The 20,636-nt window shown below is 42.0% G+C and overlaps 1 long non-coding RNA gene across 1 annotated transcript in view; it reads left to right on the top strand.

Moving 5' to 3' along the window:
• Positions 1 to 20,636, top strand: part of LOC123373199 — a 34,554-nt gene that overhangs the window by 971 nt on the left and 12,947 nt on the right. Inside the window, exon 2 of the long non-coding RNA XR_006580610.1 lies at positions 770 to 925. This is a non-coding gene — a long non-coding RNA (uncharacterized LOC123373199). The remainder of the gene's footprint in view (positions 1 to 769; positions 926 to 20,636) is intronic.

The following is a 20,636-nucleotide window of genomic DNA, read 5'->3' as shown; positions in this document are numbered from 1 at the left end:
CCCAGCTGGTGCCGGCGGCTGGCCACGCTGCAGCTGGGGGGAAACGGGGGAGTGGCCGGAGGAACCTCAGCCTCTCCCGCTGGGAATCCTGGGAGCAACAGGATGGTCCGGCCTGTGGACCAGAGTTCTTCGCCCACCCCCTGGCCCTTTAACAACCGGTTCTCCACGGAGGTCTAATTTTAGCAACCAGTTCTTGGGAACTGGTGGGAACCGGCTCCAGTTCACCATTGGTTAGCCCTGGTCTTCAGTACAGAGTTAGGTCGATGTAAGGCAGATGTTGACCTAACTCTGTAAGTGTCTGCACTAAAATGTAGCTCCCACCGATGTAGCTCACCTGCTACACTGACTTAATAACTCCACCTCCATGAGAGGCATAGCGCTTAGGTCGACACAATGTCAGTGCAGACACTGCATTGCTTACATTAACAGTTGCTGCCTTTCAGAAGCTGTCTCACAATGCCCCACACTGGCAGTTAAATCAGTGCAAGCGCTTCTGATGAGGAGGCGCACTGCCCAGAGAAGGAGCGTAGTGTGGACATGCAAAAGTGACTTAATTACTGTGCTAGCTGTACATCAACATAACTTAGATCCACTTAATTTTGTAGTGTAGACTTGCCCATCGTTTTAATACTGTTAAAGGAGCTTGTTAATGTTTAAGAGGAAAAACTCTGACTCTGCTAGTGCTGAGAATAAATGTGTTCTATACAGCAAAAATAATCTTGCTGATCACTGCTTTTCAATATTTTTTTCACCTTTGTCTTTACTGCAGGTCAAAGAAGTGATAATTCTTCCAGCAGTATCTGTAGCAATGGCATCCCACTCTTGAGTCTGTTTCTTAGTTGTGTGGCTGGTTGAGCTGGCTAGGAAGCTAAGCATTTCAAACACAGAACCACTGTTGTGACTGGAGGCTACGGATGGAATTAGGGTATGGAGTGTTTTATCTACCTGCTTTAGTTTTCTATATCTAGCATCTATCAATGATGTCTAAACTTTGGTTCAGTTGTCATCTCCTTTTGTTTGGCTGACAGTACATTTAGCTGTGCAGCTCCCTGCTGGTCCAGGCTTTAGAGAGACCTTTTCTTTAAATCAGTGTTCTCATAAAGTTTGCACATTCTTCCTTTAGTTAATTGTTAAGAAAGAAACTAAATGAGTAAGTTGGGTTTATTTTAGAAAAGTTTTGTTAACATCTTTTTCTGTCTATGTAATATGTCACTACTTTCACTGTTTGTTCCTCTGATCGCTGTTGTTGATTTCTCTGGGAACAAGTCTAATTTTTCATCGCATCTGAGATAGATGGGAGCAGCGTCTCCCTGCAGCACAGAAGTCAGGATACATTTACTGCCCAGCTTACCAGTGTTGTCCCTCCTAAGCTAATGTTGTCACTACTTCATGCTCATTAAAAACACTTGCAATAAGGTAGACAATGGGTGAGCAAGAGGGATGTTGTTTCTTTATTTCTCTATTTAGACTGCAAGCCCCATGGGGCAGGGACTGTTTCTTCCTCTGTGCTCTGTGTAGTTTCATTCAGGCTGAGCTGATGCAGTCTAGATGCTGCATATTGAGCTGAATCTCATGGTCAGCTGCATGAGAATGCAACAATGATGGCTGTGAGCTTTATTGTGCCACACTAGCATCCTTTCGGCATTTTCAACTGGGACTCTTAGGGTTTCTGTAGCATAAAGTGAGGGTGAGGAAAGCCTTCAGGGCCTTGACTCATCTCAAAGTATGTTTAATAAATGGAGGCTGCAGTATAGGCCCTTCATATATATGCCATAGGATTGTCCCCATTGAAAGGTGTTCTGTTACTCATTCTCAAATAGAATTAATAATCTGTACTACATCCATCCAACTGAGTTTTCTTTTTTAGACAGCATCACACCAAGTTGAACCCTATTGCTTAAGATTTATATAGAAATAGTAGTAGGATTTTATTATTTCGGATGTTCTTCCTGACATTTTAGAGTCCATTTCTTACTTCTAGTTCTAGATATTGGGGCAGAAATCTGGCTAAGGCTGTTTTTATATAAGTAGTATATCATGGGATGTTCTCCTCATCACTGGTACGCCTCCTTTTGGCTGCGTCTGGGGATTAGCTGACAGTCCAACACACTTTCTTGTGGTTGCTCACTCCATTGCTCTTTCTCTGTCTCACTCTCTCGGGACTCGACTGCACCCACTTCGTCCTCTGACCAGGTCCATGTAGTTCTCCCCTTCTGGAGGAGTGCAGTATTCCAAGTCTCTCGGGACTGTCTGTCCCAAGCAGTCTTCCCTTAATCGTGCCACTTCTCCAGGGGCTGATAGGGAAACCCAGACCCACCCTCTACACTGGGTTCCAGCCCAAAGACCCTACAACAAGCAGTCAAGGCCTGCACAGTCCTAAGCGGTACCATTGTATCCCTGGGCTACTTCCTACCTTGCCTTCTCTTGCCCTGAGAGTGACTGCATCCTCTCTCTCTGCAGCCCCTTTCTACTCTCAGCTACCGGGCTTTATACAGGCCCCTCCTGTTCCTGTCCAGCTGAGCTTCATTTTGAATTAGCCTTCTTTGCTCCCTGGCTCCTCCTCCAGATGCTTCGTAGGCAGATAATTGGTCCACCTAGTCACCTTAACCCCTACAGGCCTTGTGAGGAGTGGATACCCCATCATGTAGTAACACAGATAGTAGTTAATTTTTTTGGCACCATAACTCATTTTCAGGTAATTCACAAAAAAAGGTTATCAGAAAATCCATTTTCTAGACTTACCATTCAGCATAAAGCAAATGAGCAGTCTCTTTTCCTTGGTAAAACGATCTTTCAGTCCATGATTTTTAATTTTCCACACCCACCATTAGAATGTTTAGCATTTCTGTTTCTCCTGAAATATCTTCTTATTGCAAACCTGGAGTCATGTTACATTTAGACTCCAGTCCTGAAAAGGTTTAAGCACATCCCCTCTGTGAGGAATCCCACATAAATCAATGGAATTACTCAGTGTATGAAGTTAAGCACGTGCTTAACTTTTTCAAGATTGAGGCCTTAAGAATCATACTGGTTAATTCAGATTAGAATTTATTTTACTTTATTTATTTAATACCACAGACCCTTTTAGGTATCAGTATCATATATATAAGCTTTGCAAAACAAATAAATTAGAAGATTTTTTTTATATTTCATGCTAGCTTAGGGAACAAAGTTGTAAGCAATATTTTTAATTGAGTTAATTGGGTAAATCAAACTCAGTAACAATGTTTACTTACAGTAAGCTTTTGGACAATAGACTGTTGTTCAATAATGTCCACAGAAAATCCTATACATTAAAGAACAAAGAGTAAATGGGGTTTATTTACTATATCTACATCACAGAAGGGTCGTGAGGATTAAATAGTTAATGTTTGTAAAATGCTTTGAGATGGAAATGTGCTAAGCAAGTACTAAATATTTATTATTAGTAGTAACAATATGGGCCTTGTAATTCTAGAAATTATGCTCTCTTCATTGAACCATGGGGAAAATAAGGAAGAACAATAAATATATTGAAAGGGATAATAATGCAGCATTCATAATTAAATTAATATTTACAGTAGATCAAAGGGGAGCTGTGGAAAAGAAAAAGGTACAGGATGTGAACTGGGGTTCCTTTCTTCAATGAATCACATTAGAGAAGCTTTGCTTCTGGAAGTGAGGCCTGGTAAATACTGAGGCAGGAAATCTAACAGAATGAATCTCTGAGACTAACATTTTTCTGTATTTTACTGCCTAATTTTTTGGTTAGATTTTAAAGTAAATAGAATAGCTCTCTCCACTCCACATCCCTACACCATTGATGCACCAAATGTACTTTGACTCAGGGGATAATTTTAAACATTTGAAATGTTATTTGACTTCCAATTTTCAGTCAGACAATACAGATAGCAATATAGGATTTGACATACTGGATCTGACCGTTGGTTTAGATATAGTCGAGCATCTTACATATGACACCAGCCAATATCTAATGCTTCAGAGATGAAAATCCCTGGATACCGTGGAAGGCACCCTTGGGGGGAAAAACTCCTTCCATTTTGATCCCTGAATCAGTGAACTTAAGATCCAAAGCAAGACACTTGATAACCGGGATCATAGATGCTAGTTACTTAGCTGGAAAGTTAATTGAGGAATCAGCCCAAAGTAAATAATTACATTAGCAGAGTTGGTTGTTCACGGTAGTGCCATCTTCAATTTCACAGCAAATAGTGGCACTCATGATACTGTAAGCAGTTCTGGCTGGATTACAATAATTAGAGGCTGCATTGAGCACAAAACAAAAAATGAAAGGCAAGCCTCAATTCAAATGGAAAGAATATAGAATACAGAAGAAAAGCTACTTAGTAAACATTTGCAAGCGGGGCAGTTTGTGCATGTTGGTTATTGGTAAAAGTATGTTAGAAAATCAGTCATCCTTGGGACCTCTTCCCTTGGAGTCAAAAGTATAAGAAAGTCATTCTTTAATCAGCACATCCTGAATTAAATATCTCAGCACAGGTCACAATAGAGTTTAAAGGGTACAAGGTAGTGTCTGACAAGTATGCAATCGTGATGTTGGGGTGAAATAAAGAAGCAATACAAGGATGATATTAAAAATGAGTGCTGTTAATTGGGATCAAGTCACAGGATTTTCCTTCTTGGAAAACAAATGGTTACTTCTCTTCAACTTTTGGCAGAAGAGCAGAGTGCATAAGAGCAAAAACCATTTGAGACTGGTACAAGCTAACATGGCACCCAGTGAGATAAATGTTCATCTCAGAATCATTAACTCCTGGCATAGCTACAGTCTTGCACTGCAATAAAGGCAGGAGATGGAGAGGAATTATATTTGCCAAAAAATAATTCTAAGGAACAAATGAGACAAGTATTGTTGCCACTGTACTTGGCGGTGGCAGCTCTAATTCTTGTAGTAAAGTGGGTTCTCAGACAGGTGGGCCATGTCAAAGACAGCAGCCTAGAGTTCTTTAATACGTCTTCAATAAATATAACAAACAGTAGTCAGGTAACCTAATACAGTAGGTGCCCTTAAAAAGCTTCCTTTTGCCTTTTCTGCAGTAGGTAAGGAATTGTCCAGTAAGTGCCCTTTTTCATCATACGTAGACTAGGGAATGGCACTAGTATTGTTGATACTTTACTGAATGTTAGAAAGTTAAAAGGAAATGTTTCAAGGGCACGCACTGTTCGTTATCATCATTACATTATAAAAGGAAATGTGAACAGTAAGGACTGCCATCACAGACTCCTGCATTTGCACAAACAATATGGCTAACATGGGTACCTAACACTGAACAGGTACAATTTCCATTTGTGGGCATCTCAGTGTCAGTGTGTGTCTGCACATTCATTGCACCCTCTTGAGCATTTGGCCTAAAGACACAAATAAGCCTTTTCCAGTTCACTTAGCTCCTCTAGTCTTCTTCAGGGATTCAATGTGCAAATTGAGATTATCCAGATAACAGGTTAGTAGTTAGTTAATTGCATTGTTTATTAGGTATTTCCAGGCTGCCATCATACCTGATCGATCCTGAACATTAAACAATTACCACCACCAATTAATGGTTAGCTGGATAAATAAATAGCAAAGGTAATCTCTCACTCACTCATATGACAGAGCTACAAATATTCTTTTAAATTCTTTTCTTCTCTTTATAATGAAGAGAGGTGAGTAACTAGAATACATTTATCAAGGTCAACAAACTCAAGTGTGATTAATTTGTAAGGATATGCCTACACTACAAAATTATCAGAGGGATAGCCGTGTTAGTCTGGATCTGTAAAAGCAGCAAAGACTCCTGTGGCACCTTATAGACTAACAGACTTATTGGAGCATGAGCTTTCGTGGGTGAATACCCACTTCGTCGGATGCTAGGAGGCAGGAGATTCCTATAATTTGTGTTATTGACATTTTCCCAGAGAAGGTAACATACATAATATTCAAATATGTAATTATGCTGGAGAGAATACAGGTAAGTAGGAAGTGTTATCTGAAGAATTAGCCCAGAAAGTATGCCAGCATCGTGGGTGTTACAGCTGCAGTCTAATTAATGAAACATTTGAAGTGTCAACATAAAAGATGTATCAACAAATTAGGTCAAAGTCCAATTATGTCTGCATCACTGTGATTAAGTAAGCAGTTATACCCCCAAGCAGAATGACTGTAGGATAGAATTTACTTCCCAAAATTATTGAGCTCTTATCCACAAGTCATCTAAATAAGGGTAAACGTAAGTCCCTTGCCATCATAAATTAACTCCACTGCACGCAATTGGGGTCAGATTTTCAAAAGAGCTGAGCACCCACCAGCTCCCATTTAGACACCTAAATGAAGTAACCAGATTTTCAAAACTGAGATCAGCACTCAGCAGCAGCTACCATTTTAGTAATGGTTACTTATCTTTTTAGTTCCTTTGTGACAGTTATCACCAACGAACCAGATGTGGGTGAGTGAAAAAATAATCAGATTCCTCAGGAGGCATCTGGTAGAGCTGGTCAGCATTTTTTGATTTCAGTGGACTAGACACTGGTGTCACTCCGCGGTCTTAGGCTGGTTCCATTAGACCGTCATTTTTAGATTCATAGATTATATGGCCAGAAGACACCATTGTGATAATCTAGGCTGACCTCCTGTATAACACAGGCCATAGGATTTCCATGAATTCCGGTTTGAACTAGAGTATATCTTTTAGAAAAACATCATATCTTGATTTTAAAATTGCCAGTGATGAAGAATCTACTAGAACTTTTCATAAATTTTTCCAATGTTTAATTTCCCTCACTGTTAAAATTTGCACCTTATTTCCAGTCAGAATTTGTCTAGCTTGTGGGGCATTCATTCTCCCTCTGTGCTAAGGCTCCAACATATCAAATAGCTAGTGAAATTTCTTCTGTACAGAGGAGAATTCTGCATTCTAAGTCTCAGTTATTAGTGAGAAGGTTATAAAAATTCTTAATATCACCAGGGAGATAGTTCAAAGGATATTCCATTAATTCTTCAGGTGATAAAGGGAAGATCCAATAGGATGTGTGGATCAGTACAGAGAATCTACTGAAAGAACCAGTTATAGGCAAATAACCTTTATTTTTCCGCATTACAGAGGGCTTTCGCGCAATCAAAGCTGCATTTGGTCAAGATTTTTCCTCTGGAATATAAAATACATGGAGGCCGTGTTTGCTTTTAAAAGTCTGTCCTTTACTCGTCTTTCAGATAAGAGGTCCTGGCTAGTTGTGTGCGCTTTGCACAGTAGGAGGGGTCTGAGTCTAAGTGTGTTGGCCAAATTCCTGTTTGGGTAACTGCATTTTGCCTGTCTAAATCCTCCCTTAGTTTCACTTCATCTCCCTACTTCACATCTCAGGCCCATCTCTACAGCAAATCAGCCTCTGTTTATTGCTGTGAGGAATTCCTTCTGCAGTCTATTGAGCAGTTCTTTTACGTGACCTTAAACATCTCTCTGAAAAAAAATGACTTTCATAAAAAATCTGCAGCTGCTCTGAGCAAGTGAAAGAGAGAAGGTTGAGAGGACTGGGGGAGGAGCAGGGATAGATACATTAGCAGATGCAAGGCGAGCTGAGGGAGAGTGGAAGCAGCTCTTGAATATGAAAGCATTTTTATTTGCTAGTAAGCAGAAAGGATTAGGAGGAAAAGGGTTTTTTTTAAAAAAGCTTTTCTCATAAATTTACAACACGATTCATTCAGCCCAATGGCAGTTTTAGGAAAAATCTTGCTTGACATTCACGGTACACCTGCATTCATCCCATAGTGGCAGTGCTGAGAACAGAGTATATCACGCAGCAGTCCTGACGCCAGAGCCAAGGGTTAAAATCACCCTGACAGGAAATAATTAAACTACGTTCAGGTTCCAGTGAGTAACTGTTGTCATTGTTAAGGTCCTGTTTAAATGTGGCTTAATCAACCCTTTAGAAAAGGACTAAATCTAAACCAAAGTCCTTGCATACTTTGCTGTAAATTCCCGATTACCATGTACATCGGCAATGCCTGCACCATGGCATTACTCACTACAATGAGCCCTTTTTGTTAACAATCAGCAGGAATTTGGTGGGTATTCACTACAGGGAGCCTTTCTGAGCTGACTGTAAGCCTCTGCTTAACTGCTCCTTATCAACCCAACTTGACAAACATCCAGGAGCCACTTTTAATGAATTCTTAAACCCTTTGCATTAATCATCTTCATGCGTCCATGGCTTGGCAGTGGCCTGCACTAACTTTATTTTCTGTGTGAACTAAGTGCTTATAAAAGGTGCTTGGCTGACAGCTCTGGAGTCTGAAGTCCTCTATCTATAGCACCGAGAGTGCAAGTTTACACATGCCACTCTGCTGGGCGCAACACCTCCACGGGTGCCAGGGTAGTTTAGTTCATGTAAAAGCCTAAGGCAGATAGTCTCCATTCTCATTTGGTCTCACTGCTGAGACTGTCAAGGTGCCAGGTTCCATACAGAATTTCATGAGGTAAGTGAAGCAGCATCAACTCCTGTGGAACCGCTGCTTTATGGCTGCTGTCGAGCAGCTGCTTGGTGGCTCAATCAGAGGTAGACAGCTCCTGCTGGTGTCCCCAGGCTCCTCTCACTGTGAGGGGAGCTGCAGAACTGTCTGGCTCCCTCCTGCAGGGTCTCTGGTGAAGGAGAGTGACTGAAGTGTACCTATGTATAAATTACACGTGCAATTATTATGGTACTTACCACAGGGCAAGTGCACAATTAACCACAATTGCGAGTACAGAAGACCAGTTTGTGGTTTAGCTAATGATTTGTGTATGCAGTTACCACAGGGTGTATGCGCACACAATTATACATGTACAAATATGTCAGCCATCACACACAAACAATTCTCAAAAATTATACCCTGGAGCCCCTGGCAGCAAAGGGATTAGTATATTACAGTTTTCAGACATGCAGAGACCGGATTCAGATGCACAGACATTATGAGCTGGGTCAGTTAACGGCAAAGGTATCTCAAGCTACCTCACACCTACAGCTCTGAGATATCTGATAAGCTATATCGGGTTACTCCATTTGAACTCCACCCTCTAGTTGGCTGGCTCATCCATACTGCCTGACAGATGAGGATAGCAGCGTCCTGTTGGTAATCACAGACATAAACATGGATGAAGCTGACCTTTTTGACTCTTGATTTTAATCAAAATCATAGTGAGCTCTGTGCAGGACTATGTTAAAAAAAGGCAACTTTTCAGTAACAAGAGAGCAATTCCTGTGGAAGAAAACTAATACATTAATGATAAACCACGGCATTTTTGCAGAAAGTTGAAAAAACTTTTTTTTTTTTTTTTTAAAAACAAGCACTTTCCAAGAACAGTTTTGGAAATGCTTTAGGAAAAATATAAATTAAAATCCAGAGACTGGAGTCTCTGCTGCAGTCTGCTCTTTCCACCCACATTTTAAAATGATTTTCCTCCTTTCCTTTAGCACACATTTCGACTCTCCTTCCTAATTCTTCCTGCCCCCTAAAACTAACTTAATACATGTGCAGATAACTATGAGAAACACTAACCTTGTGGTATCACAAAGACACAGAAAAATAAGAAGTGATCATTTTACTTCTGGAGCAGTTCTTTTATCTGCAGCTGATAAAAAGGTTCTAATTACTACATAGCCTTTATGGTATGAATCTTCCCTTGGCAAGTTTTAATGGCCTTGTGGAAGTTATTACTCATAAGGCTGAACTTCTTAATCAGTTCCCTTCTTTAAAATAGTTTTGATACTTTAGAGCTGGAGACATTAATAAGAAGGTGGATTCCCTCCTAATCTACCGTGGAACACAGAAAAGTTGCAGGGAAACTTACTGGCATTGCTGGTGTGGAGAGAAATGTATTGGCTTTCAGGATCAATACCCAAAATCTCAACAGGGTAGAAATTTATCTGGTCAATACTCAGATTATTCACAGGACAGAAATGCATATGGTCACTGTATCAATACCCAAAATAAGAGAAGATGCAGCAATTCTTTGTAAGAAAATGCTTTTATATTTTTTTTAAACAATTCCCTGGAGCAGATCTTCAGCTTTTGTAGATTCTCATAGCTCCATTAACTTCAATGGTGACTTGACAGCTTACACCAGCTGAGGATCTGTCCCCAAGTGTTCATGCTCAAAGGGGATGGTATTTATCTATTTGTTCAACTGCACAAAGTTCAGTAGAATAACTGTTCTCACTAATTGCTAATGGGTGAAGTTGCTGACGCTTACATGGAGACATTCTGGTAACAGATAATTAAGCATCTAAGTAGATGAAAATGTCAGGAGAGAAAAATGATCTCTTCACCTCACTGAGTTCATTTTTAAAACTGTGTCAGTTCAGCTCATGTTGCTCCCCATACTGCCGGCCTTTCAGCCTGTCAATGAGCTATAATAAAGTCACTGAGCAGAGTGAAACTAAAGACAAAAGGAAAATGTGGGTAAAAGGATTCCCTTCCCCCTCTTTCTTCTCGTGCTTTAGACCTTCACTTCTATTGGATGAGGGCCAGGAGGAATGTCCTTCACAACCCGCCAACACTAAGTCTCCCCAGCAAGTATGGGCTTACAGTTTGCAGGACCCTAAGCAATAAAACCACATTGGGCCTCCTCAGAGTGGCATACTCTGCTCTGGCTTTGCTGACTGGGGGAGAATTAATTTCCCCACCACATCCTGTGACTAGATGGGAGGTTCAACCTGACTAATGAATTGCTGGAGCTCTCAACCAACACAGGAAACCCCAAAATGGGAGGGACCAAGCAGCTGCTTGTGTTGATCATTATAGCCAGGACCTGGACCCCAGTTAAGGGTGACAAAGGTTCTTGGAGAACCTGCTCAGTACCTCCAGCCAAGTCTCCATGCTGCTGTTGCACCCCAGCAGGCTCTGCATCTGCTCAGTGGGCGTGATGTGGACCTGGTGTTGCTTCTGCTAGTGCTGATTGGGTGTACCAGGACAAGGATACTGACCAGCTAGAAGTAGGAAAGGGAGGAGGAGCTGGGAGCAGAAGAAAGGTCAAATTACATTTTTGGAGTTGCAGACAGAGACAGAAGAGGCTCCAGACAATGGACAAGCAGTATTTTTTGTGAAACACTGGCTGCCTGCCTGGCTTAATATTTGGCTTGGAGTAGTATCTGAGTCTGAACATGATAGTGCTCTGTAATTGTTTCCATAAGAGACTGCCCCTGTGCCTCCCTATTCTTCAGAGCCCTTCTCTCCATAAAGCTACAACCCTATGCAATTCACTCTAGTTCAGGAGAGGAAGTGTGAAGACCATTTACTCGCTGCTCAAGATGTGTTTTGCTACTGACTTTGAGTGGCTCTTTCTCCCATATATCAGTATATTTTTGATGAAATGCAATGTAATGCATACATTTCATAGACCTGGGGTAGGCAACCTATGGCACGGGTGCCGAAGGCGGCACGCGAGCTGATTTTCAGTGGCACTCACACTGCCTGGGTCCTGGCCACCGGTATGGGGGGCTCTGCATTTTAATTTAATTTTAAATGAAGCTTCTTAAACATTTTTAAAGCCTTATTTACTTTACAAACAACAGTAGTTTAGTTATATATTATAGACTTATAGAAAGAGACCGTCTAAAAATATTAACATGTATTACTGGCACGCGAAAGCTTAAATTAGAGTGAATAAATGAAGATTCGGCACACCACTTCTGAAAGGTTGCCGATCCCTGGCATAGACCTTGCATCCTCAGGGCACATGTCCCCTCATCTGTCACATGACATTTCCTTCTCCACCCTTATGCAAGCTGGTGCAATGTGGAGAACGTCAGTTTGCAAATCATCATTACATGGAAATATAATATAAGTGTATCTTTTACCTACTGCATAGTTATGGAGATATTAGCACTTCTTCAAACTCTCATGTTGCACTGAGCAAAAAAAGTACTATTCTAACACCTCATTCTCAGAGCCAGAGATCATGGATTTAAATTTCAGTCTGGGCTGATGCTTGGCGTACAAAGATCCCTGGGAGTGACAATCCCCATGGCCTTTGAGTTACAAGATGACAAAATGAGCACCTGATGCAACTAGTTACAAATGTTCCTTTTACTTTTGCTCATGTGTAACCAATTCAAAAACATCTTTGACTGAAAATCAAGAAATCTGGCAGGTGATCATGCCATTAAAGTTGAATTATTGTGGGTATTTTTGTAAAGAAAACACCTTCACCCAAATCTCCTAGCCTCCATAAAGCCTCATTAAAGCAGCTGAAAGCCTGCTATTCAACAACGCCATGGTCCAAAGCCCTCTGAAATCAGTGGAAGGACTCCTATTGTCTGCAATAACTTTTGAATCAGGTCCAAATTGGGTAATGTTGACACATGAGCACAGGACAGTATTTTTCTATAAATGGTCATCAGTGACTTTACATAGCTTGCACAATAGGTAATAATGACACAGTGGACTGGATTTATTTTGTAAATAGCATTCTTTTAAAATAAATTAATGAGTAAATATTGAAACCCAGAAACCAGAGCAACTTCAAAGAAGGCACTCAACTTGAACTGGGGCAAAACACATATTTAAAAAAATTGTCTCAATCCAGATTTGCCCAACAGACCAGAACGGCTCTGCATTTAGAGAAGATTCTACCCAATTACCAACCAAACTGGAAGGGCCACTAGCATGTTGGTTTCTCAGGCTCTGAGGTACAGAATGTACCAGGTTGTAGCTGTGCTACAGAAAGGGATTTCAGTCACCTTGGCTGCCAGTCTAGCATCTTTCATGAATACTAAGTTCACCCGCATACCAAAAGGATCTTGATTTACAACTGTGTTACTCCAGTTTTACATCAATGTAAGTGTGGCTGCCACCATCTTGACACACTGGAGATTGAGCTGGGGACCTCTAGGATTAGTTATGAACTGCTACACCTTGAACTAAAACTCTCTCCCTGGGGCTGTAACAGACTCATATCCGCTGTGGATCAGGCACAGAGCGGGACTTGTAACAGACCTTCTCCAGTGGGTTGAATAAGTCAATGCAGAATAAAATCAAAGGAGTTCCACTCATAAAGGCAGAGTAATGCAGTGGTGAATCAAGCCTAGGGTTTATAATTTCACATTGTTAAAAAATTACAGTTTTAACTCAATAAAAGACAAAAAAATCCTTGTTTAAATAATGGGTGAAGTGTCTGACTGTGAATGACAAAAGCACAAATATAATTTACTGTTGGCCCTGGGTTCTTAACTGATGCTGGTGTGGCTCTGTAGGACAGGGCTTTGGCAACTTTGTCCCTCCAGTAGCTGAAGAGAATTATTTAGACAGAGTATACTCCCAGGAAGCGGGGGTGGTGTGGAACTGAGATCTTCAGGCAGTGAGAGATTGCTATAGAAAGTGCACAAGGCATCTGGCTGTGTATTGGAAAGAACTCACACCTACTACCTATGAGCCACAATATTTAAAAGGACAATGACAAGTTAAAAGTCGTGAGTTAGACTTTCATGCACATTTCACATGGGATTGCATGTGTAAAAGGCACATGTAATTTGGTACCTACTTTAGGCAGGCCTTGGTACCTGCTGGAGAAACAGTAGAAGGCGGGTTTGACAACTTGGAGGTGGATCAGGGGTCAGCGTACTTGCCTGAGCAGGGTTATAGTTGGAGAGTTCAGCGGTTTCAAGGGAATTTGAGTTGTGGCATTTGTTGGGAGTAGTGGTGGGAGGGGAAAGCAGTGCGAAGGGGGCCAGAGCAGGTGCCGGTAGTGAGAGTAGAGTACTTTTCTTCAGCAGCTGTCTTGTGTTGTATGGCTGAAAGGGAAAACAAATATTGCCCGTGTCACCTTCTTTCTGGACCCTTGGAGCTGGCAGCTGAAATTATTTGCATACACTCTGGTGCAGTCAGTGTGGTAGGTGGGGAGGCATGAGTTAGGCCTGCTTGGTAAAGCTGTGTCTGTGATATGTGTGGATTACTTGTAGGTGTTTGCCAAAGCCGTGATTGTGATATGAGGAGATATATGTTTTGCACTCTCCAATGTGTGTGAGCAAAGGGATGAGTTGCATGTGTACCTTCAGCATCCAGTATGGATCATTTCAGTGCAGAGTTGTGCATGTTCTGTAATTAGCAAGGCACAGGGGGTTTATTGCAAAGGGTATTGACAGTAGCGATCTGGGATATGACAACAGGCTAAGCATTTATTATCAGCACAGACTCCAGGTAAAGCAAGTATGGTCAGTGTCAGGTGTAGCAATACTAAATGATGGAGGTGGTAGTTAGTTCTGTTTGCTAGAGGCTTAGGTCAGTTCCATGTGCATGAATCACCCGAGAGTCCAGTAGAGCACAACCTCCCAAGTCATCAGTTAAATGTTGTAGGGTGGGCACAACATGATGTCTATGCAGGCCACCTCTCTCCTCCCAAATCAGCCTGTAGCCAGCAATCCCCATGTCATGGTGCATTCCATGCTGCGGTCAAGTTACCTGCACTGTTGGTTCCAAATTGCTGTGTCTTTGGAAATACACATTAATCTGCCCTGAGATCAGAAAGTAGCCATTTGCTCCCTCATTCTCAAACAACCAATCCAAGATTTGTCTATCACCTGTCCTCATTTCCTGCCCCCTCCTCAGCCAGAACCCTTCTCCCTATCCCTGCCCCCTCCCACTCACACAAAGTCCTCTGGCTCCTCTCCACCTGATACAACAAAACATGCGGTAAGACTGTCTGCTGACTATTCTGCTGTGTTCACAGTAAAACTCCTCATAAAATAAAAGCAGATTATATGTATAACAGAGACAATTTGTAGCAAGCAACATAAGATCTCAAATCTTTACTGCACAGGTGTGCAAAGGTTCAGATGAGAGACGTCAGTGGTGGGTTGTTCACTGGGACAATGGTGTTGGCACATTCACTCGCGCTACCCAGGCAAGCATAACATGGCTGCACAGAATCCCCTGCCTGGGTTTTTCTTTATTGGCCCATTTGCACCACTTCCAGACTGCACATTTATAAAAGCAAAGAAGTGAACATATTCTTAAATACAGGGCCGGTGCAACCATTTAGGCGACCTAGGCGGTCACCTAGGGTGCTAGGATTTGAGGGGTGCCATTTTCTTCGGCAGCGACTGCGGCGCCCGGATCTTCGGCCGCCCCGGTCACCACCAGCATTTAGGCAGAGGGAGCTGGGGCAGGGGAGGGCCACCTGCAGCAAGTAAGCGGGGGAGGGGCGGCATGCAGGGGAACTCCCCGCCCCAGCTCCCTCCGCCTAAAGGCGGGAGAAGTGAAGCGGCCATGGCGTGCTCGGGGAGGAGGCAGGGCAGGGGTGAGCTGCTTCGCTTCTCCTGCCTCCCAGGCTTGCAGCGCCAATCAGCTTAGGTGCTGCAAGCCTGGGAGGTGGGAGAAGTGAAGCAGCCACGGTGTGCTCGGGGTGCTCCTGCTCGTGCGCGGAGCAGGGGTGAGCTGGGGCAGGGGGGGTGCCTCAGGGCGGAGGGTGGGGAGCTGCCGCAAGGGGCGTGCGGGGGGGGGCACAAGGTGGAAGTTTCGCCTAGGGCGTGAAACATCCTTGCACCAGCCCTGCTTAAATACCATTCACAATCTGGGTCCCCCCAAACACTTAGTGGGGCATGCACTACCTTGGGTAAAAAATGACTGGTTGGGACCATTTTGACATCACAGCAATACTTTGATCCCCAGTTCTGATAAAAAAAAACCCAAAACAAAACAAAACCAAAATAAAAACCCCACCTAGAAACTTTTAGAAAAGCTGCTGTTTTTTCAGGTCCAGCCCCTGTAAATGGTCACTCCCTACCCCAGATCCTGGTACATACATGGGGGACATGTGAGAGGGGCTCAGACACCCCCAGAAATCCCAGCTTATATGAGGGGGCAGGGAAGGGGGCTCAGTCCCTCATAGAGGGGCAAGAGTCCCCGAGATCAGGGCACACACATGGGAGGGCAGTATGTGAGGCTGACAGATGCCCCTGCCTCTATTCTCCCCCATCCTCCTACCACTTGCCCCCATATTATCCTTCCCCCACACCTCCGTAACTGGAGCCACCAACCTCTCCCTCCTCCCACTAATCCCAGTCCCCATGACCCCTCTCCTCTCACTGCAACCCCAGACCTCTCTCTTACTATTCCCCCAAACCTCTGCCCTCTAATGCCCCTCCCCTCTCTGGAAGCATTCACATGAGTATTCTTCCTCCAAATATTTTGATTATATTCCCCCCAAATAAAATTGCCACCCATGACTCACATATTGTGGCAACCCCCAGACACCCAGTCCAAAACTCATTTGGCTCAGGTGGGGGCTTGTGATTGACTTATCTGTAGTAACAGCCAGCAATCTCAGCAAGGTCTGAGATTCATCCAGCCATTATCATCTCTCATCTTAACAGTACTAGGCAAACTAGACCTTGGTAAATAATTGGTTATTCAGTTTGTTGGCCATTCCAAAAAACAACAAAAAAAGTTGTTTCCAGTCAAGCCAACAATGATTTTTTTTAAATAATCAAAAGATTAAAAAATTGGTTTGATCCAAACAAATGTTTTGTTTCAGTTTTGAGCATTTAAAAAATATGATGTGTAAAAATAAAATTAAGATACATTTCTAAATGGAAAAGTCATTTAGAATAAAAAAAGGTGTCAATTATTTCAAAATTTTTTCATTTTGTTTTTTGATTGAGAAAATATGGCAAAATTGACATAAATTTGCAAAATGTTTCAGCATCATGAAATTTGTATTTTTCACCAAAAAAAATATGTGTTGGTTGAAAAATGTCACCCAGCTCTATGCAGGATCATAAAGTAATAGATTCTCATTTCTGAGGTACTGTCAGTTACTGCTGTACTATATGCAGTATTATTCCTCAACCTTTTGCAGAAGTCAGTTGTTAATTATTCCTCAATATGTAGGTTTCTGTGTTGTTTCTACAACTAGGTGATTATTCACAGGTTTATACTGATATACATGCCTTTAATTTGGATGAATTACTGGAACTTTTCATAACATTTCTGTCAAAACAGAACATTTCTCTGTGAAAATGTTTGGGAATGTTTTTTTTTTTCTGTCGACCAGATCTGTTGCTATATATGTTGGACTCCTCATTAGCTCTTAATACGCTACTAAAAGGCAGACTCTGCCTTTTAGTAACATGTGAAGATCTAACGAGGACTTACCCACAAAACCCTGGCAGCACTATAAAGCACAGCATGAACTAAGAAAATGGCTTTCCTTGTGTATCCCAAAGGGATCATGCTGTTATTAAGCATTAAAGGTAGCTTAGCCCCAAATCATAAAACTTTGCTGCCTGGGAGAGTGTGACTTAAAGCCAGAATGTGACCTTACCAATGGAGCGGTAGGGGAGAAGGCCAAATAAGTGTGAATGTTTTGCTCTGCTCTCTAGCGCTTTATTATTCAGACTGTGATTTGAAAGGAAGCGGCTCAAATCATAAAGGGAAGCATCAAGTCAAAATGGGAAAGATTCCTGGCAAGTATACGTGATGCCCCTCCCTTCCTCTGTTTGATTATTAAGGTGCCCATTACTTTCTAATGTACACAGGTGCCACCTCCAACCTTCCTAGAAAAGCAATATGAATGTAGCAGACAGCCTTAAAGTACTATTAAATGTGACAAAGCAGTGAAACACACAATCTCCGTAAAACTAGAGCAGAGAGGGGTAAAAGCCCTCCAATGAATAGCATTAGTCAGTTTATAATAAGAGGGGGACTTGTAATTTAGTCATGGTTGAATGTATTCCATTTCCTCTTCGTATTCTCAGCCTCATTTTATAATTATGCTTTTGTGAAGAGAGAGGTATTGGGATTCTCTGGGGTTTTGGGAATATCCTTGCTTTATCCTGAAAACACCTGCCTATTCCCTCCATGGCACGGTTTCTAATCCTGCTCTGGATGTAGTGAGACAAAATGGGCTTCTAATTTCATGGTTGAAATGAGAAGAGATAATATCTGCTCAGCTCCCTGCATAAAAATTGCTGTCTAGTATAAACCTTTCAGAATTTTGCCTTTGTGTGCTCAAAAGAATCAGGATGTATATGTAGGATCTCTATAAACCCCTGAAAATGAAATGTAAGGATTGTTTGAGTCTGCATTAATAATTTTAGAAACAGGCAGGTCTCACACAGAGCTTCCCATTGCAATCCCCCTTTTCATTTTTAACACATGTTCTCTACATTTCTGAGTACCATACACTGTCAGTATAGATGAGTGCAATTTGACTCACGTCGACATCTTGTAAAAACATGTGTGGTGTAACACTGGCAGCTGCAGCAGTGCAGCGAGGGTCCTGAGAAGAAATGCTGTAAAGTGGCCCCTTGAATGTAAATTTTTAAAGATTACCACATCTGGTCAGTGTTCAAAGACTTTAAAACCAAGTTCCAATAAGAAGCTGAGTCAGGAGAGGGTTAAAGAAATCAGTGGTGCCTGATGTTAACTTCTTTGCTCTTTTTCAGCTTTGTAAAAGATAAATGTTTCAGATTTCAATCTGTGGTTCCCAGCAGTGCTTTGGGAACACTGCAGTAGGCCCACAAAAATCGCTAATGCTGATCCAACCCTAGATAATGCGTCTCAGCAGGAATGACATAATGCCCTAAAAGAAGACTATGATGTAATGCATATCTCAAAAATCAGAGCCAATTTCCGTTACAAAGCCTTGAAGTCTAGCTGAAGGTAATGAACTAGCATTAATAGTACAACATGCAAAACTTTGGCGGTTTATGATCTTTTTTAGAAAAGAGAAACGATTTCTTGAGGTTTAATGGGTTCATACAGAATGTATCAATTTCTAAAAAAGCATCTTTCTCTCTCAACATTTTCTTGTAAGTCTAGTGCTTGCTGACCATTAATACTGTTGTTTATGCAGGTGAGATATAAAGTGTATAGACTATATTACAGTAAACCCTGCTTAATTAATACATCAGGGAAGGATTTATTAAAGTCACTAATGTCTCATGGACATTTTTTTTTAAATGTGCTAAATTCAGGCCTGGTGTGGCACCCAAGGACAGCAGATCTGATTTTTGCCTCATTCTGTTTAGAAGCAATTCTGTCTATTTTCTGTTTTTTATTTTTCTCTTGTTTTATTACTAAATTCTTTGGCAGAAAAACAGGGTCCATATGAAAGTTCTTCAGCTTCAGCTGTTTATTTCTCATTTAGATCTTGATGCTGGAAAGTGCTGAGCACCGTGGAGTTGCACTAATCTCAATGGAAATTCATCACTTCACTTCTCTGTGACTCTGTTTAGCCTTCTAACATTTGTCTAGAGTGTAAGCTCTATGTATTTGTAACGTGCCTACCACAAGGAACCCTGATTTCAATTGGAACCCTGAGATGTAACTGTAATACAAATAATAATTAATATGGTGCTGAGAATCTCTCAGGATCAGGCCCTGAATGCCATGTGCCCCAGTCTTGCAGTCATTATGCAGGTAGCTCTCCCACTGTTGTTAGAGGAGCTTTGTCTGTGTGAAGACTACAGGATCAGGCTGTAATTGGTGATAAATCACAGAAACTTTCTTCCAACAGGACTCCACTGGCCATCACATACAGTCCCCAGCTAAAACCCCTACAACGCATCATCAGGGATCTACAACCCATCCTGGACAATGATCCCACACTTTCACAGGCCTTGGGTGGCAGACCAGTCCTCGCCCACAGACAACCTGCCAACCTGAAGCATATTCTCACCAGCAACTGCACACCGCACCATAGTAACTCTAGCTCAGGAACCAATCCATGCAACAAACCTCGATGCCAACTCTGCCCACATATCTACACCAGCAACACCATCACAGGACCAAACCAGATCAGCCACAACATCACCGGTTCATTCACCTGCACTTCCACCAATGTAATATATGCCATCATATGCCAGCAATGCCCCTCTGCTATGTACATCGGCCAAACTGGACAGTCTCTAAGGAAAAGGATAAATGGACACAAATCAGACATTAGGAATGGCAATATACAAAAACCTGTAGGAGAACACTTCAACCTCCCTGGCCACACAATAGCAGATCTTAAGGTGGCCATCCTACAGCAAAAAAACTTCAGGACCAGACTTCAAAGAGAAACTGCTGAGCTCCAGTTCATCTGCAAATTTGACACCATCAGCTCAGGACTAAACAAAGACTGTGAATGGCTTGCCAATTACAGAACCAGTTTCTCCTCCCTTGGTTTTCACACTTCAGCTGCTGGAACAGGGCCTCATCCTCCCTGATTGATCTAACCTCGTTATCTCTAGCTTGCTTCTTGCTTGCTTATATATACCTGCCCCAGGAAATTTCCACCACTTGCATCCGAAGAAGTGGGTATTCACCCACGAAAGCTCATGCTGCAAAACGTCTGTTAGTCTATAAGGTGCCACAGGATTCTTTGCTGCTTTTACAGAATCAGACTAACACGGCTACCCCTCTGATACTAGAAACTTTCTTCTCCATTCAGATTGGAAGTAGTTAGCTCGTTTCTGTAAAGCCTGGTTCCTGCTAGAACTGTGCAGATACTGAGGAAAATTATTTGCAAACATTTTGACAGTTTCTAAACACAATGTAGCTCCATCTCTGTTCTGAGCCCTGCATAATAACTTTCTCTGAACATTCATGTTGCTGCTATGAATGTTTGCCAAGCAAAGTCTGGGCCTAGGGCTGAGATGCTTTTAATCACAAACAAACAAACAAA

This window comes from Mauremys mutica, chromosome 6 (assembly GCF_020497125.1).
Source record: "Mauremys mutica isolate MM-2020 ecotype Southern chromosome 6, ASM2049712v1, whole genome shotgun sequence".
Classification (NCBI taxonomy): domain Eukaryota; kingdom Metazoa; phylum Chordata; order Testudines; family Geoemydidae; genus Mauremys; species Mauremys mutica.
This window is presented reverse-complemented; position numbering and strand designations above follow the sequence as displayed.